Source organism: Gossypium arboreum, chromosome 10 (genome assembly GCF_025698485.1).
Source record: "Gossypium arboreum isolate Shixiya-1 chromosome 10, ASM2569848v2, whole genome shotgun sequence".
Taxonomy (NCBI): domain Eukaryota; kingdom Viridiplantae; phylum Streptophyta; class Magnoliopsida; order Malvales; family Malvaceae; genus Gossypium; species Gossypium arboreum.
The window spans coordinates 22,401,505-22,416,318 of NC_069079.1; positions in this window are offsets into that span (position 1 = coordinate 22,401,505).

The window sequence follows — 14,814 nt, forward strand, 5'->3', positions numbered from 1 at the left end:
CAAAAATAAATATGAGAAAAAAATTAATGATATTTTCAAACTTGTTAATATTGTATTAGTTGATGAATAGTTTTCTTTCTAATATTGATGCGTATAATATTTATCGATATTTTAAAAATATATATATACGTATAGAAATATATCTCAATTATAATATAAACATATTTATATGCAAATATAAAAGTTAAATTATTAATTATGTTGCTTAATTTATTGATTTTATTTTTAACATAATTATAAAAGAACAAAATAGTCAAGATAAAATTTATTAAAATTAATTTAAAATATTAAAATCTTGTATCACCGATGTAGACCAATATTAGCTGAAACGGACTGGACTGTTAGCATAAATCACAATTTACAATATAGAACAGCGAAAAATATCGAACATAAATATCTCGAGTAATTGCTTGAACCAAATTCCTAAATCTGAATGTTATAACACCACTGTCGAACATGTCAAACTGCTGACAAGAACATCGATTTTATTTGTACTAAAAATTGAAAACCACCAAAGTCTTCTAAGCACTCGAAAACCTCACTAAATGGTATATATAATTCCCTATCTTTGAAATGAATTTGTTTTTCTTTGGTGCCTAAGGACCTTATGCTAGATGGTATTTATAGTGGTAGTTGCCCATCAAAAACCATCAATTACACATCCCACTATCACACATACAAAAGTGTGGAAGTAGAGAGCAACAAAATGTGAGAATAACTCCACGAACCAAAGCAGTTCTAACATTCTCCCACTTGGTTCGTATTGCCCAAGAATACTTAAAGTCGAAACATAATGCACAAATCATGGTGATATTTTCTCTTAAAATTTGATTAATATCTTCCTTGTATAACAATATATCACGCCTCAATACTTTAGCCCAAATTTCTTAATGAATAAACCTAATGTTTATTCCAGGTTCAAACTTTAGTGACATTTCTCGAAATCAAACTAATGTGCACACAAAATATCAAAAACATCAAACTTGACATAGTTTCTTTATAATCGTTCTTATAACGATAATTTATAAGGTGGAAACAAGTCTCATAGTGACAACATGATCCTTAAATTTGTGTGGTGGCATACCTTTAGTCAAAGGATCAACTAACATCTACTCAGTGTTAATGTGCTCAATGACCACTTTCTTTTCTTTAACACGTTCCATTATGGCTAGATACTTAATATCGATATGTTTACTTTGACTTCCACTTTTTTTGTTCTTAGCCATAAAGACAACAGCTGAATTGTCACAATATACCACAAACAACCTAGAAATCGAATCCATAAGTCTAAACCCAAAAATGAAACTCTTCAACCATACTCTTTGTGTGGTAGCCTCAAATTATGAAACGACTTAGTCGCCATAGTGGAAGTAGCAATTAAGGTCTGCTTGATGTTCCTCCAAGATATAGCTCTATTAGCAAACATAAATATGTAACCCGATGTTGACTTTTGTGAATAAACACAACCGACAACGTCTGAATCGGAGTAGCCAATCACCTCTAAATTGTCTAGTCGTTTGTTCGTAAGCATGTAGTCATTTGTCCCTTTAAGATATCTCAAAACTTTCTTTGCAACTCTCCAGTGGTCAATACCTAGATTACTCTAATATCTTCCTAACATTCCAATTGCAAATGCAATGTTTGGTCTTATGCAAACTTGAACATACATCAGGCTTCCAACAACTGAAGCATATGTAATGTTTTTCATTTGGTCCCTCTCAATTTCATTCTTCAAGCACTAGTTTAGATTGAACTTATCACTCTTCACTATAGGAGCAACACTCGGTGAATAATCTTTCATCTGAAATCTTTCTAAAACTTTGTTGATATAGGTTTCTTGAGATAGACCTAAGATACCGCGATGTCTATCAAAATCAATCTTAATGCCATTGACATAAGACGTATCACCCATATCTTTTATATCAAAATTTTTAAAAAGAAATTGTTCCACCCCATGTAGTGTACCCCTGACATTTTTTGCAAGTAAAATGTTATCCACATATAGAATAAGGAAACAAATTTTACTCCCACTAACCTTCTGGTATATGCTGATCCATGATATTCTCAACAAAACCAAGCGAAGAGATAACTTCATGGAATTTTAAACATCACTATTGGGAGGCTTGTTTCAATTTATATATGAACCTTTTTAACTTGTATACCAAGTGTTCACCATCACTACAGGATAATCCTTTAGGTTGTTTCATGTATACCTCTTCCTCTAGGTCTACATTGAGAAATGCAGTTTTCACATCCATTTGTTGCAACTTAAGGTTAAAATGAACTATTGATGCTAACACAATTCGCAAGGAATCTTTCTTAGATATAAGACTAAAAGTTTAGTATAATCAATTCTTTCTCACTGAGTGAATACTTTTGCAATGAGTTTAACTTTATATCTTTCTATGTTGCCGATTGAGTCTCTTTTTGTTTTGAAGACCCATTTACATCCAATGTTTTTTACACCTTCAAACAACGGCACAAGATCCCAAACATCGTTACTTTTCATGGAATTCATCTCTTCATTCATAGAATTATACCAAAATTCTGACTTTTTGCAACTCATAGCTTGTGAAAATGACTCAGGATCATTCTCAACTCCAATATTATAGTCAGACTCTTGTAGATACACAAATAGTCACCAAAAATTGTTAGTTTCCTTTCTCTAGTATATCTCCTCAATGTTGAACCAACATTTTCTTATGGATCATGTTATTCAACTGATTGTTCAATAATTTTTGAATTTTCTTGATCAATTTGATCTACTGGAGTGTTTTCAGCAGCTTGTGAATTTTCATTGATTGATTGCTCAACACCCTGTTGAGCTTGAGGGGTGTTATGTATGATAATCAATCTCTCACCTAAAGTGGAAAGTTTGACATACGGGAATCGTGTCCTGAGATAGATCACTCTCACTGATTGAGTTATTCTCAAGAAATTTTGCATTTCTTGATTCCACAATTCTAGTGCTATAAGATGGACAATAAAATTTGTAACATTTGGACCTTTCGGCATATCCAATGAAATACCTACTAAAGATCCTTGGGTCTAGTTTCTTTCTTGTGGGTTATAAACTTTTACTTTAGATGGGCATCCCCATACGTATATATATCGCAAACTTAGCTTCCAACCTTTGAACAACTTAAAAGGTGTCTTTGGGACAACCTTGGTTGGAATTCGATTTAACATATACACAGTCGTTTTGAGAGTTTCAACCCATAAGGACTTAGGAAACTTATAGATATTAAGCATACTTCACACCATGTCCATTAAATTTTGATTTCTTTCCACAACACCATTCTGATTAGGTGAGCTTAGCATGGTGTAATAGCCCAATTTTGGACTTAATCGGAACAATGGTTTCAGGACCACTAGCCTGAGGTCAGAGAAATTATTTTTGATATTATTTTATGTGTTGTGGCATAATTATATGAGAGTATAAAAATTTTGGTGAATTAATTTTATCGATTTCATGCTTAATTGTGAAAAAGGACTAAATCGCATAAAGTGCAAAAGTCCTATTTTGATAGCTAAAGGTGTTAAATTGCCAAGGGACCTTAATTTGGATTCTTTAAAGGGAAAATAGACTCTTTTCAGGAGAGTGGCCGGCCATAAGAGGACAAGAGAGGTCAAAAGTCAAATATTAGGTGTGTTTTGGAAGCTTTAAATTTTCAGCCACTCTCCATCTTTGAAAGTAAGTGATTTAGATAGCCTTACTTGATAATTTTTGTGTTTTTGGAACCCTTAAAGCTTAATCTAGCTATTGAGGGGACTATTATGCAAAATGGTTGATATTCTAGGGATTTACCATGAAAGGAGTTGTAATATTTGCTGAGTTTTTATGGAAGAAAATGAATCCTAGTTGTTAGATAAACTACTTTTGTGAATTGGTGTTCATGAAAAACACCTAATATGGACTATTTTGTAAAGTAGAAAAATAAAGGATAAATGGGTGAAATGTTTGAATTTGTGAGTTTCCATTAGTATGAATAGGTTCGGCTAGGCTTGGTTAACGTGAAAATTTGATAAAAATCGATTTATAAGCCCAAGGGCAAAATCGTAATTTTGTGAAAGTCTAAGGGCAAAATGGTCAATTTTGTCAAATTATGTATTATTGATGTTTTATTAATATGGTGGCTGAATGAGTGAAATTTTATCATATTAGACCAAGAAAGACAGAATCCGGACCTAGACCAGGGGAAAACCAAACTAGTAGAGTAATTTAACTAGCCGCCTACTTTTGTATACCGAGGTAAGTTGTTTGTCAATAATGCAACTATATTGTTATAATGTATGATTGAATCAATATTGTATGAATTGTTATAATTGTGAATAATGAGAATGCATGTTGAGAAATTAATGTAGTAAGGAATTCTGATTGAACATTTGAAATAGACTTGGATATCCATACCATGACATTGGGTGGTATGTGGGCCAGTGTAAGACATGTCTGGGACATGTATCGGTATTGAGACGAGAGTTAGTGTAAGACATGTCTGGGACTTGTATCGGCCTCGAGATATACAAGCTAGTGCAAGACACATGCAGGACATAGCGTCGACTTGTTTGGTGTCGATGTAAGACACATGCAGGACATGGCATTGACACCAATAAATGAGAGCCAGTGTAAGACCTGTCTGGGACTTGTATCGGCCTCGAGATATAAAAGCTAGTGCAAGACCTGTCTAGGACATAGCGTCAGCTTGTTTGGTGTCAGTGTAAGACCTGTCTGGGACATGGCATTGACACCAATAAATGAGAGCCAGTGTAAGACCTGTCTGGGACATGGCATCGGGCTCGATATATGAAAGTCAGTGTAAAACCTGTCTGGGACACGACATCGACTTTAATGTGCTAGCCAGTGTAAGACCATGTCTGGGACCTGGCATCGGCATTTGATCCCATGTCCGGGGCTATTGAGTATCCAGTAATATTCTAAATGGTTCATCGAAAGATTTATAATTTATATCGAAATGAGAAAAGTTATGACAATGTGGTGAATGGTACAGGTACCTATTTGAAATGTATGAAAGTGGGTTCAATATATGCCATATAAATTGTATTGGACAGTGATGAGTAACTTGTGCTTATATCCATTTATGGTATTCATGAACAAACTAGAAAAGGTTATGAGCATATTGTTCTATGATAATTAGTTGATGTTTATTTTCATGCAACTTACTAAGCTTTATGCTTACACCATTTCCTTTCCATTTTCTTATAGTGACGCCTAAATAGCTTGAGAACCAACGGACGTCGGAGCCAACGATCACACTATCAGCCGAAGCACTTGGTATAGTTAGATTTCTTGTTTTGAGAATGGCATGTATAGGGCTTAGGTTTTAATGTTTTGTGTTACTGAGAATTGGCCAAATGTGTTGGCTTGGACTAAAACCCTTTATTTGGTATAAAGCCTTGAATGAGGGCTAATATTCCTTTTGTTATATATACATAAAAGATGTTATTTTCATGGATGAGTGTATTGCATATGAAAAATGTTGTCTATTGTGGCTGTTTTAGTTATCGAGATCGGAGGAAAAATAAAGTTTACGAGGAATAGGCTTGACTATTCTTGTGACACCCCTAATTTGACCCTAGTCGAAAAGTGGTTTCGGGACCACAAAATCGAGTCACAAAAATAATTAATTGTTATATTCTATGCTTATTATTTGTGAATAAGTATGTGTAAAAATTTCATGTTTTAATTGTCATTTGGATGTGAAATTAGCTAAAAAGGACATATTTGAGAAACTTTAAAAATATGATAGGCAAATGTCCAAGTGATTAAAATGTTAAATTACTAAAGTTGTGGACTTGCATGTCAAATGGCCCACTTTTAACATTAGTGGATGGTAATGATGTTATGATTTTGGCATTATGTGTATATTATATTTAGTAAATAATATTTAATAGTTTATAATTTGAAAATATGAATTAAATAAAAAAAGAGAAGAGTGAAAGATGATTTTTGGGGGGGGGAACTGTTCGGTCAATTGGTGGAAAAAGGGAAAGTTTCCTTTGGGAAATAGCATGCAAAATTAGAAACAGGAGGGACAGGAAGAAGACGAAACTGTAATGGGAGTTTAAGCTTTCAAGCTTATTTGGGGTCGATTTCCTCAATAAACTTGTTAAGGGAGAAGGACAAGGCAGAAACAAGAAAGGAAATGAGCTCACGTAAGGTTAGGCTTGATGTGGAATTTGGCTGGTAAGTTTATTTCATCTTCATTCTTGTTAGTTTGTAGTTCTTTTGGCTAGTAAGTGAAATGAAAATGAAAAATAAAATAAAAGGAGGAGACTTCTTATTTCTCCGAGGTGTTCGATAGGGAAAAATGGGGAAGTAGAATACCTTTGAGAGCTGCCATTATTGCATGCTAAGCATATCTATTTTGATAACAAACGTTAAGGATGGGAAGGATAGCACTATAGAAAAGGGAAGGAATAAATTTATTAGTTAGCTACCCAATTGAATGAATTTTTGGTGAGTTCTTGAATCCAAATCTTTAAAATTTTTGTGCATTCCATTACTTAAAAATTGTTGATTTTGGCTTGAAGTTTATTGGAACTATACCTTGGTTATTCAATTGATAAAGAGAATTTAATGATATTATTTAAGTGGAGCTATTGTTCGGTTTGTGTGTATATTGCATTGTGGTGAAATAAGCACAATAAAAAGATGGTTGAATTTAACATGCATGCTGTTCGATTTGAGCTTGTTGAGGAGTTTAAATATGGAGATTTAAGACTGTTCATCATGATCATAATGCTGTAAAAAAAATCAGTTTTTTTTTTATGTTTCAACATTAATGTTGAAGCTAAAAAGAAAAAGAGGCTATATATGTCGAAGGGAAGTAAGGAATTAAATTGTATGAAATTTAAATTGCTGCTAGCTAGAGAAATTCAAAAAAAGAAAAGAAAAGAAAAGAAAATGATGTTTGTGGCTATTAGATTTATGATTAAATATTGCAGTATTGAGTTAATTTATCAGTAATTAACTTGGTGCAAATGAATGAACTTTATGATGTGTGAAAACAGTCAGTTGAAATTATTAAAGTTTGCATATGCTATTGAATAAACGCTGAAATTTGATATGTTTGGAATCTAGAAATTTGGAGTGCTATATTCTATAAATTATGATGTCTGAATGGTAAATAAATGATGTTCAAATGCTGAAATTTATTAAGTTTGAAAGTGGAAAGCTTGATGACTTGATCAACACTCGTTTGAAGCATGGTATTCTCCTAAATTCTTATACCTTTCCTTTCGTTTGAAATTAATGTATGTGCTATTCAGGATAAAAGAAAAACTGAAGAGATTAAATGTTGAGTTAATTGTTGATGACCGTTCTTAAGAATGCTAAATTTTAAGAACTTAAATCTGTTGAGGAGATGGACTGCTACTGATTGAAATAATAGGGAATTATGAGAGGTTAAATGCCAACTTTGGCCTCTATACAAATGCTGGACTTTCAGCATTTAATTTCCCTGTTTAAAGATGTTTTAAACTTGCCAAATATGCAACAATTGCATATGTTATTAAATAAATGATAGTGAGTTCTTTACCTTTTCTTTCTTGGTTGTTTTGTTGCATCTTTATGCTGGTATGAGTGATGAAATTAAGTGAAATTTTAGTGAAATTTTTAGCTGTCGAGGGAGCTGCTGAAGCATGCAGTTTGCATGCATGCTGTTTAATTTCTTACCAATTTAGGTAGTCTGATCGATGGTTGTTTATTGTTGTCCAAATAATAATTAAAGATCATCCAAGTGATCGGAAATTAAAATGATCTGAACAATGTGAAACTAAATTGTTAAATGTTAACTAATGATGTCCAAATGGATATGAATTTATGATGTTAGTAAGCTAAAAATTTAGGTGTTAAATCTTGCAATTTATGGTGTCGGAAAGTTGTGATTTATGATATTGAATGATGTATTTTAAGTTGTTGAACGTGTTAAAGAGTTGATTTAATATAATTCATAATGGTTTTATTGTTGTTCAAAGCATGATGAAATAAACATGTTAGGTGTAATTTAATATATTCCTTCTTGACACATGACGGTTGTCCAAAACAAGACAAAAATTTAGTTGTCTTTAATATGTTCGAATGTGGCTGTTCGAATGGTTCTTCAAATTTTCCAAATGTGTCTTTAAGGTGCTCGAAAATGTCAGTCCTTAAGTTTATATATATATATATATATATATATTCATGTATGTGCATGAAACGAGTACGTTTGAGCAAGTGATTATGATTATTGAAAGAGTATATGTTATGCTAAATGAGTAGTGACTCTATGAATCTATTCATGATAGATTATGATATTACTATGTGCTTCTAAATATGGAAACTAAACGTGGTAAAAGTATTATGTTTTAGTTTGATTGATTGAATTAGAAGTAGATATGAGGTTTCTAGATGCGAAAGACTATGTGAATCAAATTTGGAAGAAATAGATAAACTATATATGCGTGCATGAGGTTTGAACTATTTGACAGAATGGTGAGATCTCTTGATATTGTTAAACGGGGGTTTCTGCAAGGTTTAAGACGATGAGGCTTAGTAATGAAACGACAGTTAAAGATGTTCAGTACATTAAGTTGGCCAAGTATGTATCAGGTACTTGTATGTGATTTTCAATTCGGATTAGATCAAAAGTATACAAAGCGATGCATATGTGAATAAGTGTATGAATGCAAATGTGACCACAGTCCATGTGACTATGATACATTTGGCCAATGTGTTATGCCATAAGAATGTATTCGATTAAACTATAATAGAGGCATTTAGATTGGAGTGTAATTATGAGCTAAGTGTGCCTTGTGAGCATATGAATATTTGACCATTTTGGTCATTACCATGAAATAATTTGTGGTAACTAAATGATGTGGTTATTGAAATTATAGTTCGTTATGGAGCTCTAGATTGACTTCATTGATTAAAAAAAAATTGAGTGATAAATGATAATTGAATTTGATTCTGCAAAATTATCATTTTACTTAAGACTTACTAAGCTTATGTAAGCTTACTCCGTTTGTCTTTTGTCTTTGTTTTATAGATTGTGGACTCTGATTACCAGCTCGGGGATCGTCAGCACTTCATCACACTATCTACTATTATGGAAACCTTGTGATTTGGATTTAGCTTATGGCATGTATAGGATATATTATACTAGAATGATATCGTAACTATTGTTTATAAGCCATGCAAATATGGCATCTTTTGGAAGTCTACTTTTATAAGTTATAAGTTTGATCTTTGTTTGTGTTTAGAAATTTAATTAAATGAACAATCTTTATTCAAAAAAAAATGTTCAAAATTTTACTGTTTTGATCTGCTTCTAAATTTTCTGGTAACGCTTCGTCCTATTCCGGCGACGGTTACGGGATAGGGGTGTTACAATTCTCATTTTGTATCGAGGTAAGTTGATATGTAAATATTGTAATATAACCGTTATTTTAAATCATTTAATGCTATTTATACGATATTATGATTGTTATCATGCAATTCTATGCTTTGTGGTCATTGTTGGACAACATGCAAAAATTTTATGAATTATGTGAAAAATGTGAAAGACTACCGAAGTATCGTCATTAGTATTCCAAGGAGAATGGTAAAGGAGTACGAACGAGGAACGTCCCATTGAACCTTAGGAATAGATTAGGATATTTGGGCATCCGAGCTCGTTGAGTTGAGTCCGAGTTCACTTATGGATGCGAATGTCCGAGCTCGTTGAGTTGAGTCCGAGTTCACTTATGGATGCAAACGTCCAAGCTCGTTGAGTTGAGTCCGAGTTCGCTTATGGGCGGGTTACATGGTAGCTTGGCTACATATGTGGCACTTATGTGCAAACTTTCCATGTATCCGAGTTATATTTCGATGTGTTCAACGGGTAAAATTCTAATGAAATGGAAGAATACTCAAGATGCAAGAGACGTATTGGCAAGTGTTGTGGAATGGGCACTTTGGACAGGTATGTACTTAACCTTTGGGTTGAGACTTGATACGACAACAATAATATGGTAAAATGATGAATGATGAATAGAAATGTGATATATGTTTTGGTGATATTATGCTAATGTTGGTTGGTATAATTGCTTTGTGAAGTTATTTGTTATTTGCATGTGGACTTACTAAGCATCTATGCTTACTCCCTCTTTTTCATTCTTTGTAGTTTTGACAAGTTAATTTGGAGATCGGGACGGTCGGAGGCACACTCACACTATCACTGGACAATCGCGGTAAAATGACTTATAATTTTTAGAAATATGGCATGTATAGCATTCCAATCATTTTGTATGTATAATCTTACGATATGGCCCATGGATGGAATGTAAATTTTTGAGAATGATTAGCTATTGGAATGGCTAATCAAGTTTATATATGATAACATGAGTGCTTTATGTCTTAACTAAACCATGAAAATCCTTGGAAAGGTAAAATTTGCCACAAAATAGAATCAGAAAACAGCAGTGACGTGAATTTGAAAAATCACTAAAAATAGTAAAAATGGAATTAAATGATGAATAAGTTATGGAATCGAAGCTTGATGAGTCTATTTTCATATGGAAGAAATGAAACAGGTAAATGAGTTATATTTTATGAGATATTTAAGTTTTGGTGGAATAGGGTCAAAGCGATCTTTAAATCCCCTGTTCTGACTTTAAAAATTCACCATAAATTGTACAAAAACAATTAGGAGTTTTACCTTACATGTATGAAATCCTTATTGAGTCTAGTTTTATGATAAATAAACGGTATAGTCATTGAAACTCTGTACAAGGAGATATCTAATTCGTAATACATAGGGGTTAGAGTAGCCAAGCCCTAAAACAGGGGAGACTTTAACTAATAAATTGTACTAATTGGCCCGAATCATTCTTGTATTAGTTTTGATTGGTTTGTGTAAGTTATATGAGTAAGAGTGGCAAAGAAGCTTGGAAGATAGCCTCATTTTTGCCCACACGGCTAGACAGACGGACGTGTGTCTAGACTGTGTGTGACACACGGTATGCCCCACGGGCGTGTGATCCGGCCGTGTGTCCCCTGCATGTAAAATTTGCAAGTTAGTATGCATGATAGTAAACACACGGGCAGAGACACGGCCATATGTCTCAGCCATGTGAAGGACATGGCCTAGCACACGGGCATGTGCCTTGGCCGTGTGACCCTTAAGAATTGTTGACGTCAGAAACAAAATGTCCAAGTTTTTAGACACGGGCGTGTTATTGCCGTGTAAGGGACACGGGCCATGGACACGGGCTTGTATCAAGCCGTATGAAAACCCTTGTAGGTTCGAATTTAGAATTTAATTCACACGGGCGTGGGACACGGGCGTGTCCTTAGAGGCTTAGGCCGTGTGTGTCATACGGGCCACAGCACGGCCGTGTTATAATTAACACACAGGCGTGCTACGCTTCTACACGGGCATGTGCCCTGTTTTAAGGTTCATTTTTATTATTTCAGTTTAAGGACCCGAGTTCATCCCGAATGGTTTCCAATGAGAGTTTGAGGCCTCGTAGGCCAACATTAAAGAGTTTTAAATAAGGTCAGAAAAGTTTTAAATTTGATTACGTCTTGGTGACTCGAAAATGATTATATGCATGTGGTTAAGTATGCTAATGCCTCAAGCCCAGTCCCGACCTTGAACTCGGGTAAGGGATGTTACAAATAATATACTGGCCAACTATACCGTTATCTTGAAGAAACTTCGCAAATGGACCAGGTGTTTGTCCATCCTTATTGTATCTACCATAATATTCACCACCTCTATCGATTCTCATAATCTTGATTCGCTTACCACGTTGTTTCTCTACTTCAACCTTGAAAACTTTAAAGGCTTTTAATGTTTCGCTCTTATGGTGAAGCATGTAAAGATACATGTATAATGAGTAATCGTCTATGAAAGTGATGAAGTATTTCTAAACTTACACATCCATATTTGAGAAACATATATCAGAATGGATGGTTTCCAATATGGTCGAACTCCTCTTGGCACCTTTTTTTGATTTGTTAGTTTCTTGCCTTAATGCAATCTTTACAAGTATTGAAATCAATAAAATCTAAAGTATTGAGTACCCCATCATTATTAATATCTTAATCTTTTCAATGGAGATGTGTCCTAAACTCTGTTGCCATAAGATAGAAGAATCTTCATTTATAACACAAGGTTTAATACTAGTTTGAATGTGCATAACATTGTGAGTGGCATTATTTTACAAATTAAGAGAATAAAGACCATCAGATAAAACACCATTTCCAACAAGCTCAAATTTATAAAATAAACTGAAACCAATGTTTTAAAAACTAAAACAATACCCAAAGTGTGTAAGTCTTGAAATAGAAATTAAATTTCTATAAAAAATTGGGAGTATAAAAAGTCTTTTCTAAAATTAAAACAAAATCACTCTTAAGCACTAATTTGCATATTCTAATTGCTTCTACATGCGACTCCATCTTATTTCCTAAATAAATGTGTCACCCAGCTTCTACTAGTTCCTTCAAGTTTCTTAATCCTTGTAAGGAATTGAAGATATGGATTGTAGAACCAAAATCAATTCATCATGTGTTATAACTAACATCAACCATATTTGACTCAAAGAAAACAAGTGAGATTGATGTAATTTTCTTTTCAAGCTAGCTCTTAAACTTGACATAGTCCTTCTTTAAGTGTACCTTCTTTTTATAGAAAAAAACACTTGGACTATTTCTTTATGTCAACTTGGGGTTACATTTTGGCCTTCCCCTTTTACTTGGCTTGGGTCGTCTTCTTTCTTTGAGTAACCATTAGTATCTCTAGTATGAGTCTAGCATCTTCTTGATCACACATGGTCAAAAGCTCATCAAAAGACCACTGATCCTTATGTGTGTTATAAGATATCTTAAATGACGTATACTGAGGTGGAAGAGTATTCAATAAAAAGTGCACCAAGAAAGATTCAAACATTTCAACCTCAAGTGCTCTCAGTTGAGCTGTTAAATCTCTCATATTGTTGATGTGATCACGTGCACCTTTCACAGTAGTAAGCTTCATTGATGTGAACTTCATAATTAGGGTGTTGGTTAATGACTTTTAAGAAGTTTTGAACTATTTTTCAATAGTTGCTAATAATTTTTGGACATTTTCATAATGCTCAATTGAGTCACGAACATTAGCAGGAACCTTACTCTTTATGAACATGATACTTAAGCAATTAGATCGCTCCTATTTTTCATACAGAACAATATCAACCTGAGTATTGGTTTAAGTAATATGTGGCTTGGATTTCCTTATGGCATAGTCAATATCCAAGCACCCCAATTGGAGAAGAATACTCTCCTTTCAAAACTTAAAGTTCTCACTAGTTAATTTAGGGATATCTACTTTATTATCATACATATTCACAGGTTGTAGAACTGCAAAATAAATGAACATACATGCTTAACAAAAATTTGAGACAAACATAAATCATAATTTACCAATGCAAATTATTTAAATAATGAATCTAGTGTCATAATAATGCTCGTGGGCTGAATTTTTAATTCAATTGGATCTAGTTTATAATAGAATTATTTACTATCCTTTTGATAAAAAATTTATTAGATTCATTTTATAACTCCTGTGGGAAACTATAAAAGTCATCTAATAATATTATCTATTATGCAATGAAATATAATACATATACTCTTTGCATCGATTTTTAACTTTAATAATTTTATTTAACCAAAGATGCTATGACTAGTATTTAACTAAATAAAATTAAGAAAATCACTTAACTAGATATTAAACCTTAAACTTTATTCAAGATTGTTGCTAAGTCATTATGTAACATCTATTGTCTATAAACCTTATAAGATCTTTATGACAATAAATAATTTCATTTAATTAAAGTTGTTGAGGCTAATTTTTAATCAAATAAAATTATTTGGATCTCTAGATATATATTCTAAAGTTTTATTGCTAAATAAGTCTAATATTTTTATGCACCTAAAAAATGTATGTAACTAATAATGACAAATTTCTAAAATTTTTCACTAAATTATTTATAACATAATTAATTTTAGAAATTTTAGAAATTCCACTTTAATAAAATCCAACGATTTTGCACAAAAGTTTAGAATAAAAATTTTCAAAAATGTTTAAAAATAATTTAAAAAAAAACATAGCATCGTTATTTTGAGAATTTTACAAAATTTTAAAACTGGACAAGGCAGAGATAAAACTTAGCTCGGATATCAAATGTTAGTATAAATAACAGTTTATAATATAGAGCAGCAAAAAATATCAAACATAAATACCTCCAGTTATTGCCTAAACCAAATGCCTAAATTTAAATGCTATAACACCATTATCGAGCACGTTAAACCATCGACAAGAACATTGAACTTATTCGTACTAAAAACTAAAAACTGCCAAAGTCTTTTAAACACTCGAAAATCTCATTAGATGGTATATATAATTTCTTATCTTTGAAATAGAATTGTTTTTTTTGTTTTTGTGTCTAAAAATCTTATGCTAGTTGGTATTTATAGTGGTGAATCTCCATAAAAAACCACTCCATTACAAATCTCATAATCATACATACAAAAGTGTGAAAGTGGAGGGCAACAAAACGTGGGAATAACCCCACAAACCAAAGCAATTCCAACATGGAACACATTGAAATTTGAGTCGAAACAAAACTAGAGGTGTTCATAGGCCGGGCTGGGCTGAGTTCGGGTCAGGCTCAACTAAAAAATATGCCCATTTATTGGGCTCGGGCAGGGTCGGGCCCAAAAAATGGGCCTAAAATTTTGTCCAAACCCGACTCAGATAAAAATATTAAAAATCGGGCTTGGCTTTG